Raw genomic sequence first — 16,607 nt, 5'->3', positions numbered from 1 at the left:
TTCCAAAGAAGCTGTCCAAAATTAAAGATGGAATCTGATTGGTTGCTATGGGCAACTAAGCCAGTTGCTTTACACCAGTTTGATAAATGACCCCGATATTTTTAATTTTTTTTACCAAATCCAGAAGTGGACCCTGCAGGAAGACGTCCTTCCTTTATAGTCTCCATTCTATAACATGTATCAGTGATAGTGTCCAGGACTCTGCTCTACATTTAATGATCACTTTTATTATAGAAGCCCAGACCTGATACAACTCAAAAATCTGATAAGGTTTGGTTGGTTGGTGACCAGGACTATCCTCTACCAATTTATTCAGCCCATCAATGCAATTTGGGCATCACTTTATAGTGTCCCTCCAAGGTTACTGTCCCACCTGATCCGACATTGAGCATGAAGAGACTCTCCTGCACACCGGGCGGGGAAGTTGCAGAGACAATTCTACAATGCCCAGCAAGTAGTGGGCATGAGTCCCACTGCGATAAATAACACCCGTACACAAAATTCACTACATATCTTAGGGTTTCCTAACTCGTTAGGTGCCGTAATATTTCTTCATGAGCAGTATTCCTCTTCTCCAATAACAGAGGAACGGAATATAGTTTTATGAAAAGATGCTTCAGAATCATTATTTTAAGGGAACACGTCAGGAGTGGTGACCAGTCCTCCACCTGGAACAAGATAACATGCCATGAGGTCTGTATAGCCTAATGGCCACATAGGAACCAGATCTCATTTTTAGGGACTTATTTAGGATGAAGTGGAACAGACAGAGTGAGGTCATCAATCAGAATCTGTAATAAAGGTTCCAGCACCTTGTTGGGTCCATTCCACTAGGAATTCAAAGTGTTCTAACTAACACAACTAACTATACTATGGAGGAATAAAGCACACTGCACACCAACACCCATCCCAACTGTGAATGGATGAAAGTGATAACCACCAGTAATTTGATTTTCAAAAACCCATCACAGCACCATAGAGAGAGATGGATCCACACCACACAGTTGTACAGGAAGAACCACAGCAATTAAAAAAGGGAACACCCACTTCCTCCGTACAAATGCAATTCCTATAACTTCTTCTTTATTCCATTTTTTTTATTATTCTTTATCAAAAGACAGAAACAATTGTCATCAACCACAAGAGTCAGGGAGGGAAAATCTAATTACCGGTAAGTGTACTTATTTTCCCTTCACCCATGACAGCACCATAGAGAGACCGAATAGCAGAGGAATAAAACACCCCCCGGGAGGGACAGCGCTTAAAAAGTATTCTATACTAAGAAGATCCAGGAGTAAGTAGAAGGCACCTTAGGCTAACAAGAGGTCCGGACTAAAAAAGTCTGATCAAGAAACATCCTAAAACCTAAGGACCCCTATTTGGTAAAGTATCTGCCCTGTATCCCCAAGATGATCTACAGAAGGGCTCAAACTATTAGAAATATTTTGGCCCCTAGTAAACCGAAACAGCATACTAAAGCACATCAAGAAGGTCTATGCAGACGGCTTAAAAAAACAGGGAGCTATAACTGCAGATCCAAACGGTGCCCATGTTCCAGAGTAATCACACATAATCAGACCACTTTCTCTTCCAACAAAAACTGGGACTTCCTTTGCTATAAAACATGCAAACAGCTATGCAATTTATCCTATCGAATGCGGGTGTGGCCTTCGATATGTTGGGCGCACGACATTGTTGTGTGAACCAACATAGGTATAACATCCAGAGACAATATCAAAAACACAGTGTCTCCAGACATGACGCGTCCATGCCCGACAAAGAAACATCAGTTAAAAATTACTCCCATTGATAACATACCCAAAAACCCGTTCAATAGTTTCAGTAACCTCCAGAAACAAGAGCTGTATTGGATCTACCAATTGGATACCCTCACGCCACATGGGTTGAATGAAATCAGCGAAACTATTTTTTAATGTATTCTAATTATTTACTATTTTTTTCTTTTAGTAATCATGTTTGCTGATAATAGAGGATGAACCAATTATGTACATATACAGAAAATCATCTGATATTTAAAAATATTATTTCATATTACTTGATATTCTAATTAATTTAAAATATCATATATTTATATAGACATTCTATTATTATTTTTACTTCATTTATGCACTCTGAACGCAGTCTTTGGTGTTGCATGTTCCATCCTCTGTAATAATTATTTTCTGCAATAATATTGAATGAGATACATCCTATAAAAAAATACAATACATTGCTGCTCCTCTCCAGAATAATGGATACTTAAAATCCACAGCAGCTCGTAACGAAGGACTCCTTTGACTATGCCACTCAACAAAAGTACATCCTTGTCTCCTCATCCAACTAGGTCCTGCACGCCAAAAACCTGTCTTTAAAAATGCAGCATGTGTTCTTTTAAAATGTAATAGTTATGAGGAAGGGGGCTGTTCGTCCATTGAAACGCGTTGACCACAAATAAATTATCTGCTTTTACCAATACTTACCTGGTCCTGCATCCCTGCTGACAGCGGCAATACAGAGGTTCCAACTTTTCTTTTATTCTTCTCACTGACCGCTTCATCCAGACGTCCGCATCCCCGGCATGGGAAGGAACCTAGGCAGCAGCGCAGGCACTGCGTATGCTGGTCGGACAGTACCAGCGACTCCTCACATCAGCAGAGGGTAAGCGCAACTATTTTGAATACGCGTTTTCAATACCATACAGCACCACATCTGAGGCGCTGCCTCCCGTCTTTTTTCTTTTACATGATGAAAAATGTAACCACAGACCTACCAATAGACTGTGCCTGTACTGTGGTGGCAGTGGTCAATTTACCCACATCTGTCCTCAAAAAGCAGGAAAACTCCAGAGCCCAGGGCCAGTTGGAGAGGCGCCCCTAGGTGAAGATCAGTCCTCACCACAGCCATCTTTGCCAGTGACTTTGCCCTATGGTGGTACTCGGTTCACTGGGTCAGCCCTCCTTGATTCTGGTTCAGCAGGTATCTTCCTGCAATAGCACGTGGTAGACCAGTATTACATACCTGTTTGACATCTCAAAAGACTCTTGCTGGTGACTTCCGAGTCCATGCGTTTTATCACCTTGGATCTACAAACGGGAAACTGCACTCTAAAAAGATTGATTCTGTTGATGCTTCAAAACTGTCAAGTCAGTTGGGTCTGCCATGGATCTGTATGCTGAAATATCCGCTGCCTTCAATTTCGATCAATTGTTTGATCGATTCCATGAGGCAATTTTTTTTAGTTTTTTTTTACAATTTGATCAACATTCAACAAGGAGACAAATAGAAAAGTTTTTAGTACTTGAGATGGCTGCTACGAATATTTAAAGATACACTTGACAATGACATTTTCAGAGACCTTCTGTATGTATATATTGGCGTATAGTTCCCCCACCCCCAAGACCTTCAATCTCACCCCAATGACATGCAACTGAATGCTTTAGAACCGGCTTGCAAAAAAAAAAATAATCTTATTTTTTGAGAAATCTTCCCTTCCATTCCTTGGTTGAGTTCCCTGGGTATGTAAGGCACCCTCTCCCAACATGGGGACCTTGAGATTTTGGTTCTCTGGTGACCAGTAAAGGTGTGTGGAAGTCTATTTCTCCTGTGTTTATCCTGCATAAGTTCCTTTTGTTGTTCCGTCGTGTACCCTTCCTACCTGTGTTCATGCACATCCAGTTCTAGTTCTGTTTGGTCTTAAGTAAACCAGTCTGTCTGCCTTGTCCTGCCAAAAACCCAGTGCTGTTGTGGAGGCTACGGGAAATCAAATTACCGGTAAGAGTAATTGTCATCTTTCCCTAATGCCTCTACACAGGCACTGATAGAAAAAATTCTACTCTGAAAATCTCCTAGGGAGGGACCACAGCCGAGAGGACTTTACGTCCAAACACCAGACCCTGGCTAGCCATAACATCAAGTTTATAATGCCTGAAGAAGGTCATGGGGTTAGACCATGTGGCTGCCTTACATATCTGATCCACAGAGGCATACCCTCTTTCAGCCCAAGAGGTGGACAAAGCTCTCGTGGAATGGGCCTTTAACCCCAAGGGAGGAGAAACCTTCTTTTCTTTATAACAGGATGATGGTCAGTTTTATCCACCAGGCTATAAAAGCTTTAGAGGCTCCTAGACACTTATTTTTCCCTTGAAAATAGACAAGGAGATGGTCAGACTCTCCAAAAGATTCTGTGGCCTTAACCTCTGCGTCCTGCCATGTGCCCGTACAGCAGTTTACGACCACATATGGGGTGTTTCTATAAACTACAGAATCAGTTTTGTTTAGCTGTTAACCCTTGCTTTGTTACTGGGGGGAAAAAATAGATTAAAATGGAAAATTTGCAAAAAAAATAAATAATTGAAATTCTGAAATTTCATCTCCATTTGCCAATAACTCTTGTGGAACACCTAAATGGTTAACAAAGTTTGTAAAATCAGTTTTGAATACCTTGAAGGGTGTAGTTTCCAAAATGGGGTCATTTTTGGGTGGTTTCTATTATGTAAGCCTCACAAAGTGACTTCAGACCTGAACTGGTCCTTAAAAAGTGGGTTTTGGAAAATTTCAGAAAAATTTCAGAGCAAAAGATTTGCTCCTAAACTTCTAAGCCTTGTAACGTCCCCAAAAAATAAAATGTCATTCCCAAAATGATCCAAACATGAAGTAGACATATGGGGAATGTAAAGAAATAACTATTTTGGAGGTATTACTATGTACTATAGAAGTAGAGAAATTAAAACTTGGAAATTTTAAAATTTTTAAAAAAATTTGGTAAATTGGGTATTTCTTTTATAAATAAAACTGAATATTTTTTACTCCATTTTACCAGTGTCATGAAGTACAATATGTGACGAAAAAAACAATCTCAGAATGGCCTAGATAAGTTAAAGCGTTTTAAAGTTATTCACACATAAAGTCACACTGGTCAGATTTGCAAAAAATGGCCTGGTCCTTAGAGGGTTAAGGTAAGCTAGAAGACATCTCCTCACGTCTAGATGGTGAAACATTTTTTCCTGATCTGAAGCTGGAGATGCACAAAAGGATGGTAAAGCTATTTCCTGCTGACAGTGAAACTTAGAGAAAACCTTAGGCAGAAATGCTGGGGAGTGTCTAAGAATCACCCTATCATCCAAGCCCGTGAGGTATGGTTGTTTACAGGAAAAGGCCTGAATCTTCCCCACGTAGTTATAGCAATAAGAAAGGTGGTCTTCAGAGTCAACAATTTTAGGGATAATTCTGAAAGAGGCTCAAAGGGCATAGATGTGAGAGCAGAGAGGACAATGTTTAGATACCAAGGGGGAACTTTCACAAAAAAAAAAAAAAAAGGAAGTAACCTACTTGTACCTTTATGGAATCTACAGACCAGGGGAATTTCTGCCACTCTGACATCCAGAAAGGCACTAAGAGCAGAAACCTGGACTTTTAAAGCTTCTAAGCCCCTTATTAAATCCTGATTGCAAGAGCTCTAAAAATCAAGCCTACATCTAAACTACTCTGAGAATCCCATTATAACCGGTGCCTCTTCTTCCCTTATCTTCATCAGAGTCCTTAAAATCAGAGAGAATGGTGGAAATGCGTAGAGAAGGCCCTTGTGCCATGTTAACGAGAGAACATCTATTTGATTTGGATCCTCCTGGGGGCAGATGGAATAGAATTTTTTTACTATCCTGTTCTGTCTCGAGGTGAACAGATCTAAGACCGGAAGACCCCACGTCTCAGAGATTTGTCTGAAGATTTCTTGATTCAAAGACCATACCCCCTCTCTGAAAGTTTGCTGAGAAAATCCGCTAAAATATTTTCTTCTCCTTTTAAATGAACCGCGAGGTGGACTTTAGGTTCTCCTCTCCCCATTCAAATATCATTTTCGAGACAGCCATCAAGAACTTGCTCCTCTGTTTTTGTCCCCCCTTGACGATTTAAAAATGCTACAGTCGTCGCATTGTCCGAAAGTACCTTGACATGGTGGTGTTGGTTAGTTGGTTTCAAGCTTAGGAACGCCCAGAAAACTGCTGTCAACTCCCTTAGATTTGAGGATGCTATAGACATCTGGAGACTCCATGTCCCCTGTACAGTATCTTGCATAGCATGGGCTCCCCAACCCTTGCATCGGTGGTCACTGTAACTTGGTCCTTCGGCCGCCACTGCACCCGTTTGTAGATGTTTCTGCACCGTCCACCAACTTAGCGATTTTTTTTTTCTTGGAGTGGAATTTTTTAATTCTATTTTCTAACGAACTCTGTGTCTTGTCCCAAGATGAAAGAAGAAAACAATGCAGAATCCTGGTGTGGGCCTGAGCCCAATTCACTGAGGATATTGCAAAAAGGAAGATAGATTGTGGGTGTCCAGAAGTGCCCCCAAAAATAACTTCTGCTGGCTTGGAATTAGACTTGACTTCTCCTGGTTGATGACCCACCCTAAAGAACCAAGAGTTTCTTTCACAATCCTGAGATGCTCGAGAAGACGTGAATAGAAATCGGTGGCGATCAGAAGGTTGTCCAGATAGGGGACCACAATTATTCCTTTTAGATGAAAGTAACCTACTATATCTGCCATAATCTTTGTGAAAAGACGTGGTGCACTGAAGAGGCCGAAGGGCAAATCCTGATACTGGAAGTGACTGAGCTTTCCTTTTATGTAGACAACGAACCTGAGATATTTTTGACTTTCGCTGTGGAGGGGTACATGATAATAGGCATCCGCCAGATCGACTGTTACCATGTAATAGTCTTGAAAAAGGAGATTCACTGCAGATCTTATTGATTCCATTTTGAATTTTTTGTAAATGATAAAGTGATTTAGGTATTTCAGATTAAAGATCGTTCTGAACTTCCCACTTGTTTTTTTTAAATCAGAAATAAGGGAGAGTAAACCCCTTGACCCTGTTGGTCTAACGTAACCTTTCCAATGACACTTTTTTCTAACAGGGAAGAGACTTCTGACTCTAGACCCTCCTGTTTGAATAGATCTGAAAAAACCTTGTTTGTAAGGAATCTTACTGGCGACAAGGAACTGAACTTTTTGAGCCTGCATCCCCCGACCAGGACCTTAACCATATGGCTCTACGGGTAGCATTTGATAGAGCTGGGGTAAGGGTGGAGCGCAGTGGTCACTTCCCTCCCCCCTGTGTGTGTGTGTACGCGACCGTTACAGTTATGATCCGTGGTAACGGAATCCATAATGCAATTCAGTAAATACCACAACACGAACTTCAAAATATGAATCCCTAATTACCACTAAAGATGCCAGTGCTCCCATATATGTACCAGATGATGGCTTCTGTGCCAACACCACCGCAACCCTAGTGACTATCAAGATTGTCACCACCTCAACATCTGAACTGTGTATGGGCCAAGCTCTGACACATGTACAGGAGATCTACAACACCAGAGAACACAACAATGGACACCATTGTCTACAGAATGATCCAGGTATAAGCACGGATATATACCACAACTACCAGAGACCAATCAAAGATGGCCGCCATGCCCATAGTCTGATCCGCGCATTTGCTGAATTTACTGGGAAGAAACCCAGAATGGCTCCAGCATCACTAAGCCGAACAGACAAATGACAAGGTAGAGGCCGATCAAGAACAGAGAGCTAGAAGAGCCTAGAACCGACAGAAAGGGAGCAACAAAGCAATCGGGGTGTCTTCTATTAATTACCATCAGGTAGAAAGCTTCATAGCAGCAGAAAGACATCAAGTCTTACCCTAGAAAAGGACAGAAGAAAGAAACCAAGGGGGAGCCACCAGTCCGCCCCAGGGGTAGACGAGCAGCCACCCATTCGCCATCCAGGAATACAATAAAAACACAATGGGGAGAAGAGCTACAGCACTATAGCGCTTATTAATCTGTTAGCTCTTAATGTCACCAGTACAAACCAAGCAGTAGGAGAGGTAACTCCGACCCTAATGTATGAGCGGCGTGCAGGATGTCCAGGAGAAGAGCAGCAGCCGGTAACCAAGTTCTATCTGCAGTCACAGCTCCCTCCGCTCCTGCACATAACACAGGGGTCACTGCCCGGAGTGCTACTTTACTGGAGCCTCACCTTATAAAGTCTGACCGTTTGTGCATGAACTGAGGACCAGTGTGAAAAGTTTCTGCAAGGTGTTGTCCCATTTATTAGATAGAATCATTATGACCTATAAATGAACACGGACCTGAGAGACTTAGCCGTTGTCTCGGGATTCTGATTTATTGCTGATCTGAGTGTGGCCACGCCAAGGTCTGGAATACCAGATAAACACCATACACGCAGTGACTTACAGACTGCAGGAGCTGGCGACATTCCACTAAGAGGTGAAGATCACTGGTTAACCTATATAAAAGCTGGAACTTTTCAGCTACTGGTCAAAGTCCATCTATAGAAGGACACTTTGCGTAGAAAACGGCGCTCTCCATCAAGACGACTGCTTCTGCTGAAAAGGGCTTCACAGGCGATGTGTCTGTCCGATGATGTTATATCAATCAGTGATGTAAGTTTTCTATTCTTTGTGTACATATATGGGTATACTATTACTGTTTTATATATTAATATCATAGTAAACTTCATTTTAATTGTAGTTTTCACCTTAATTTGAAGTGTAGCTGCAGTAAAGAGTCTCTATAAAGAGGATCCAAACCTGAAGTTTTGTCTGGCAAAACACCTGAAGAAACCTCCCAACTCCCTTCCTCCATTTATGATTCCATACCTGTGGTCACATGGACTGGAATGTCCTCCTCCACCTCACTCTTACACGGGGGATCGCCCATCATCCGCTCTTCTTCATCCTCCACTTTAATATCAGTCACATCTTCCCCCTGATTGGTCATCTGTAACAATTCAGGACAATACAGCAGACAGGTGGGAAATCTAACAGATCCACATTAGAGACCCCCACTATCTATGACCCCTCTATGGCTGCAGGACCCCCCTATATAGATGTGTATAGGGCTCAGCTCCATCTACCTGATGGTTCTCTGGGAGCTTCTCCTCTGGACAGTCCTGGGAATACAGAGGACGGGGACATCTCTCGGGGGGATTTCCTTCTATGAGTCCATCTGTAGGAAACACACAGGGACAGGAGAGATTATTACATGTGATGATGAGATGATGGGAGTAGTATCCAGGTGACCCATGACAGCCCCTCTCCTTACACTGCTGATCGCCCCATAAATCCGTCTCCTCTTCTGCTTCATCTTTAACCTCAGCCTTAATATCCATCAGATTTTCATCCTAAAGAAGAGAAATGTGAAATGGTCTTTGGTTCAATCCCTTTCTGGTCAGATTCTGTGGAGACTTCAGCTCCATCTACCTGATGGTTCTCTGGCAGCTTCTCCTCTGGACAGTCCTGGGAATACAGAGGACGGGGACATCTCTCGGGGGGATTTCTCCTCCTAGATCCATCTGTGGAGACACAGAGGTGAGAAATTGATAGGCTCCAATATGTTGCTATGACAGCGTTGGGCCTTGATAGACCGCCAGTAAAAATCCCATAGACTGCAATAGTATTCTATTACAGTCTATGAGCAATAAGATCACACGTACAAGTCCTGAGGGGACTAAACATTACAGAAATTTTTTATTTTTTTACTTATTTAAAAAAAACAGACGTAAAAAAAAAATAAAAATAAAAAAATATATATATATATATATATATATATATATATATATATATATATCAGCAGGTCTTAACCCCTTCAATATCGGAGGTTTTTTCGTTTATTCTCCTTCCCCATCTTCCTTGAGCCATAACATTTTTATTTTTCTGTTCGAATAGCTGTATGAGGGCTTATTTTTTGCGGTTCAAGTTGTACTTTCTAATGCCACCATTAGTTATGGCATACAATGTAGTGGGAAGTGGGAAAAAAAAATTCCAAATGGAGGTAGAATTGGAAAAATATAAAAATGCAACTTCTCCACCGTTTTACGGGTTTTGTTCCCACGGCATTCCGTTTGCAGCAAAACCGATTCATGCCCTTCATTCTCTGGGCCAGTACTTTTTTTTTTTTTTAACATCACCATATTCTGACCCCCATAACTTTTTTATAGTTATGTCTACCGAGCTGTGTGGGGGCTCATTTTTTGTGGGACAATTTGTATTTATACCATTTTGGAGTTTGTGACTCTTTGATCACATTTTATTACATTTTTTAGGGTAAGAGAAACAAAGAAAAAAAATTGCAAATTGGCCATTTTTACCGTTTTCCATTACGCCAGTGATACCCATGATGTTTATATTTTTAGTTATTTAGATATTTAAAAAAAATTTATACAGAGAGTGGGGATAATTAAGCTTAGATTTCTTTAACATTTTTATATATTTAATTTTTTTTTTGGGAATGATTTTGAAGCTGATATATGAGCCTACAAAAGATTACTCTTACAGATAATTGGATTTTCCATATAGCCTCCACACCACCACCAGCAGGAGGTTATCCCGCCTTCCAGGGACAGAAAACAACATGGAGACCAACAATTTAAAAGCCCCCTCCCCTTTACCGCCTCCAGTAAGTAGCCTAGGACACAGAAGTGATGCAGAACAAATACATTTATAAAATTATATAAACAAATCATACAATTCTGAGAAAACAAAGACTTTTTTTCCCTATCTGATATGGGAAAAACAAACAAAAAAAAAAAAAAAAGGAGGGAACTTACCGCTACCGTTGTGGAGACTATATGGAAAATCCGATTGCCGGTAAGAGTAATCTTCATCTTTTCCCTATGCCTCCACAACGGCACCAGGAGGATTAACAGAGAAATTCATTCTTTAGGGAGGGACTACTGCAGAAGAGACCTTTCGTCCAAAAGATAAGTCCCTGTTAGAGGTTACATCTAGCTTATAGTGCTTGAAAAAAAAGTGGACGGATTTGCCCAGGTATCTGCTCGACAGATTTGGTCTAAGGACACAGAGGCACCTTCTGCCCAGGTGGGTGACACAGCTCTTGTGGAATGGACCTTCAGTCCAAGGGGAATGCTGACGTCTTTAGAGGAATAGGCCAAGGCGAGTTATTTTAATCCAACGAGCAATCGTTATTTTGTTGGCCGCTTGCACTTTATTAGGACCCTGAAATTGCACAAACAAATGGTCTGACTTTCTAAAGGCCTCTATAGATTGAAGATATTGCAGAACACATCTACGGACATCTAGATTGTGGAATCTAGATTATTTTGTAGACCTTCCCCGAAGCGCAGAAGAATGGTAGCGAAACTTCCTGCTGGCAATGGAATTTAGAGAATACCTTTGGTAGAAAAGAAGGGGCACGTTTTAAAACAATCCTATCTTCCAGAATAGTTAGATAAGGGGGTTTACAAGAAAAGGCATGGATTTCACTAATTCTTCTGGCCATAGTGACCGCGACTAAAAAGGCTGTTTTTAAACAAAGCAATTTTAGAGAAATGTCATTGATAGGTTCAAACGGAGGGTCTAGTAATTCAGACAGAAATAGATTAAGATCCCATGGCAGAACAGATGAATGAAAGGATGGTCCATTTCTAGAAGCACCTTTACAGAACCTTTTTCACTAATTCTAACGTGGTTACCTTAAACCACAAAAAAGCTGAGAGGGCAGCTATTTGGACCTTTAACCCATATCCAGGCCCTTTCGAAGGAAATCCACGATAATTCTTACATCCGGAACCATAGAAGGGTCCAAGGAGTCAGCTGAAAATCGAAAGGAAAGCCTTCCAGGTCGTGGTATAGATTTTAGAGGTCACTGGCTTTCTACTTTTGAGATGAGTAGTGATAACAGTAGAGAAAGGCCTCTACTCTTCAAGATGGTTCGTTCAGAATCCAAGCTGATAGTCTGAGATGCGGAACATTTGGGGTGTACCGCTGGACCCTGCAGTAGCAGATCTGGAATCTAAAAGAGACTCCAAAACCTCCCCTTTGACAACTGGAGAAAGAAAGGAAACCAGGCTCTTTTAGGCCAGCAACAGGCCACTAGAATCACATGGTAGTTTTCTTCCACCACCTTGGTCAATGTCCTTGGAATGAGAAACAACGGGGGGGGGGGGGGGGCTTTTGGGGGGCCGAATGCATAAAAAAGCTGTTTGGCCAAGGAGCAGAGAAGGCATCCACCTTGAAAAGGATTGTCCCGATGAGATACGGAACCGAAGAGGTCTACTTTCTTGTTGGTCTTGGACACAAAAAGATCCAGCACTGGAATTCCCCATCTCTCGCATATCTGATTGAACACCGTCTTGTTTAGTGACCACTCTCCCTCTCTGAAGGGTTGTCGGCTTAGGAAGTCTGCTAATACTTTCTGTTCCCCTTTTAAATGTACAGCTGAGATTGAACAACGATGATTTTTGGCCAGTCTGAAGCTCTGGGCAGCTACCGAGGCCAGTAATTTGCTTCTGGTTCCTCCCTGTTTGCTGACAGGACTTTCCAACAGGATTTTCACATTGCGATTCCGAATTTCTGGGAGGAACCCTTTTAGAGCATTCAGGACTGCCATTAGTTCTTTTACATTTGAAGAGAATTGTATCGAGAACTGGTTGCAGGACCCTTGAATCATGTGATAAGCAGAATGAGCCCCCATCCTGAGCCGCTTGCGTCCGTGGTTAACGACCACCTGATTTAATTGATGTCAAGGGACTCCCTGGTTTTAGGTTCTGTATGAGTCCCCACCATCGGGAGAGCTTTACCAGCTGAGGAATGACAACTTTCTTGTCTAGAGACATTTGACTTTTGTCCCAAGTCCTTAGAAGGAAGGATTGAAGGACTCTCACATGGGCCTGGGCCCACACGACAGCTGGGATAGTTGCCGTCAGAAGACCCAAAAGCGCCATAATAGCTCTTATTAAAACTTTCCTTGCTTGTAAAAACTTCCTCACTTGTTTCTTTTTCTGAGATAAAAAGGAAGTTGTCAGCCTGGAATTGTAGATGATGAAGGCCACCTTGCATATGAATAGCTATTCTTAGATACTTTTGAGGATTCTCGTAAATGGGGACATGGCAATACGCATCCACCAGGTCCAACGTCACCAAGAAGATATCTTTCATTATTAAATGACTTGATCGTTTCCATCTTGAACTTTTTGTAACGTACAAACTTGTTCAAATGCGTTAAGTTTATTATAGCCCTGTGGGCTCCGCTTGGATTTTTCACTAAGAAGCCTTTCCCTTCTAGATGAGGCGGCACCGGAACCAGAACGTTCTTCTGTAGCAGGAATAAAATCTGAGTTTCCAAAAGTTGCTGTTTTGCTGGAGTTTATCATGAATTTTTCAGGTGGAAGAGAATCAAATTCTATCTTGTATCCAGACTGAATTACAGACAGAGTCCATGCGGAGAAATGATCGTCTCCCAGGCGGTAACAACATTTTTTTAGTCTTCCTCCCAACCGACATCTGGCGTCATGGATTTGGTTGTCTGGATGATTTATCCTGGTTGAAAAGGAAGCCTTTTTCCTCTTCCTTTTGGAAGTCGCCAAAGTGGAGTACTCTCTTTTTTTTTTTCTGCACAGGTTTATTATGTATTATGGGGGAAATACCTGGATTCCATGGGAAATAAAAAAATTTCTGTCGGACGCTTTTTCCAAGATGTCATCCAGCACAGGTCCAAAAAGTCTGTCACCTTCACATGGAATACTACACAACCTATTTTTTTGATTTAGTATCCTCGGACTATGATCATAGCCGGATCGTTCTTCGGGCTGCATTAGATAATGCTGCCGATCGTGTCGAGAGCCTGACCACATCTGCCGAAGCCTCTGCAATAAAGTTAGAGGCTTTCTTCAATACCAGCAGAGATGCCAGAAGATCCTCTCTAGGAGGACCCGAAGTTCAATGCTCTTCCAATTAAGACAACCAGAGAGACAGGGTTCTGGCCGTATAAGGTGCAGCAATTCCTGGTCTTAAAATGGCAGTATTTGACTCCTAGGATTTTTGTAAGGATGGATTCGCACTTCTTATCCATAGGCTCCCTTAAAAGACCCACATCTCCAAATGGGAGCGAGGATTTTTAAATTTATTTTTAAATAGAATAGAATCTTGTTCCTTAAAGGGGTATTTCCTTTTAAAAAGGTAAGAATGGAAGGATCCTGAAAAGAGTACTTAAATATTGATAATCCCACCCAATCTCAATTTAGATCAATGCTGCTGTGTTCGGAGAGTATGCCTGCTGAAGATTTATCTGATGTGTCATATGGTTCTTGTCTCCACGGGCCATCTTTCTTCCCATTATAGTCTATGGGCATTCCGTTGTGCTATTCACCTGTCGCTCCATAGAAAACAGGAAAAATACAAAGTTATTCCAATTGTATAAGATATTACTGTACATGGGGAAGATCTGTGGTGAAGGATACGTTGATAGTGGATGCCCATAGAGAGTAATGGAAATGTAATATTTGAATGAGAGACAAAACCGTTTGACATATCTGATAAGACTTACTTACTCTCCAAACTCGGTGGGATTATTTTAAATTAAGATTAAGTGGGATTATTATTGGTTTCTATGGAATGACACAAGGGAATGCCTATAGACTATAATGGGAAGTAAACTCTGAGCTCATTTGCAGGTAAATCTGTGTTATGTAGGAGACATTAACGTGATAATCCCACTTAATCTCAATTTTAAATAATCCCACTGAATTTGAAGAGTAAGCCTGCTACAGATTTATTTGATATGTTGAATGGTTCAGGCACCAAGTCACGTTTTACTTCCCATTATAGTCTATGGGCATTCCATCATCTTTGCATTCTATAGAAAACGGTTATAATCCAAGGTCATTGTCACTTTACAATCTGCTCCTCTGCCCAGGGAACACTGGCGGTAAGGGTTAATGTCCTACATAAAACAGATTTACCTGCCAATGAGCTCAGAGTTTACTTCCCATTATAGTCTATGGGCTTCCACTGTGTCCTTCACCCTCGTCATTCTGCAGAAAACTGTGATAATTCCACTTAAAGGGGTATTCTCCACATACCTGCTCCCGGCGCGCTCTCCACTTCCTGGTTTCGGCACTCGGCAGGGGGCGGGCTCCATCTTGATTAAAGTCTTCTCCCCGCCGGGCCGCGCGCAGTCCCGAAAGCGCACGCCGAGGCCGCGCATGCGCCCTGGTGACTTCTTCCTGGCAATTATACTATACTGGCCAGGAAGAAATCACCATAGCGCATGCGCGGCCTCGGCGTGCGCTTTCGGGACTGCGCGCGGCCCGGCGGGGAGAAGAAGTCGTCTGCGCAAGCGCGGCCACCGCGATTCCTGAGAAGAGCGGTGTCCGTAACCAGGGGAGACGGAAGACAGCAGTCAGGTAAGTATAGGTTTACTTACTTCTAAGGGGTGGGAATTAGTTAATTAAATATATTTAGAAGAATGATCTCTGATAAATCATTAGGATGAGACGACCCTGAATAATCCTCAGAGAGGTCACACGGCTCGGTCTCTAATCCAGATACTTCTCTATGGGCATCCCCTCTGTCATCCCTTTTAGTAGGTCTCCTCCACAGTAACCGCAGAATGTCCGCTCGGAACTGAAAACCCTCCGGGTCCTGAGGGGTTAAAGGGAAGACTTAAAGGGGCACTCCGGGTGCAGCAGGCTATCCCATCCCCAGGGGTGACTATAATATGGGAGGGGTCTGACCGCTGGGACCCCCATCAGTTTCTGTGGAGCCCCCTGCAGGTGGAGCAGGTGCACGGCCTCTTACCTGCTGATGTGAAGGAGGCCTCCATCCCGGCAGCTTCTCAACACATCACCGGAAATAAGTGACGTCACCGCTCAACGGAGGACGGGGCGGAGCTCAGCAGAGAAGAGAAGACGTGCAGCTGAAAGACCTGGGATGATGTCACCACCACGTGATTTATCAGGAGGCGGAGTTTAGAATTAAATAATTTAAGTGATGAAGGACCTGCAAAGACGTCAATGTCATGTGACCAGTTATGGAGGGGGCCGGGCAAAGAAGTGTAGTGCTGAGGAGGGGCACCAAGGTCATGTGACCAGTGATAAAGGGGGCGGAGCTCAGTAGTGAAGAAAAGAAGTGGTGGTGAAGGACCTGGATGACACTACAGTCATGTGACATGAGGGGGCGGAGCTGAGCAGTACGAGGCTTTATCAGAGGCGGTGCAGCTGGAGCAGCAGCAGGTAGACGGCGGGTTCTGAGCGGGAGACACCGGAAGTGGGTGTGCAGCGCTGATCTCTGCCCGGTCACTGCTGTGTGTTTTCTGGATACAGAGGATATATATATATAGAATTGGCGATAAACGGGCGGCCCTCCGGTCTTGTGGTGAAATGTCAGTGATGTTTATTCACAGCCAGAAGCAATGCAGCATTTCAGCTTCTCTCAATGGAGCCTTTGTCAAGCTGGTGAGAAGCTGAAATGCTGCATTGCTTCTGGCTGTGAATAAACATCACTGACATTTCACCACAAGACCGGAGCGCCGCCCGTTTATCGCCAATTCTACTACACTGTTCCCTATCCAGGAACGTTTGGGATTTGCACCTGGCATCCTACAGAGCGCTGCTGACCATCTCTCAGGTCTCCCGGAGGTTCGGGGAGTCTCCCGCTATTAGATAGCGGCTCCCTGACGCCAGGAAAGGTTCACTGATAGCAGAGCAGAGAGATGAGAGAAGGGACAGGACAGAGTTTACATTACAGGTTGAATTAACCCTTTAGGGTAAATTGGCTTCTCAAG

General features: G+C 42.8%; 2 protein-coding genes and 1 long non-coding RNA gene across 3 annotated transcripts in view; 1 reads left to right on the top strand and 2 right to left on the bottom strand.

The window, feature by feature from the left end:
* LOC120998324 (aspartic and glutamic acid-rich protein-like) overlaps positions 1-16,607 on the bottom strand; it is a 2,513,920-nt gene that overhangs the window by 40,969 nt on the left and 2,456,344 nt on the right. The window lies entirely within an intron of this gene.
* The window catches only part of LOC120998305 (gastrula zinc finger protein XlCGF26.1-like), a 4,064,644-nt gene that overhangs the window by 2,498,656 nt on the left and 1,549,381 nt on the right, over positions 1-16,607 (top strand). The gene's annotated exons all lie outside the window — the stretch shown is intronic.
* Positions 8,994-9,335, bottom strand: LOC120998430. The gene is made up of 3 exons (XR_005778375.1): positions 9,287-9,335; positions 9,129-9,207; positions 8,994-9,032 (listed from the first exon to the last, which is right to left on the bottom strand). It is a non-coding gene; the product is annotated as an uncharacterized LOC120998430 (long non-coding RNA).

This window comes from Bufo bufo, chromosome 4 (genome assembly GCF_905171765.1).
Source record: "Bufo bufo chromosome 4, aBufBuf1.1, whole genome shotgun sequence".
NCBI classification, from domain to species: domain Eukaryota; kingdom Metazoa; phylum Chordata; class Amphibia; order Anura; family Bufonidae; genus Bufo; species Bufo bufo.
The sequence above is the reverse complement of the archived record's forward strand: the minus strand, read 5'-3'. Positions and strand labels throughout refer to the sequence as shown.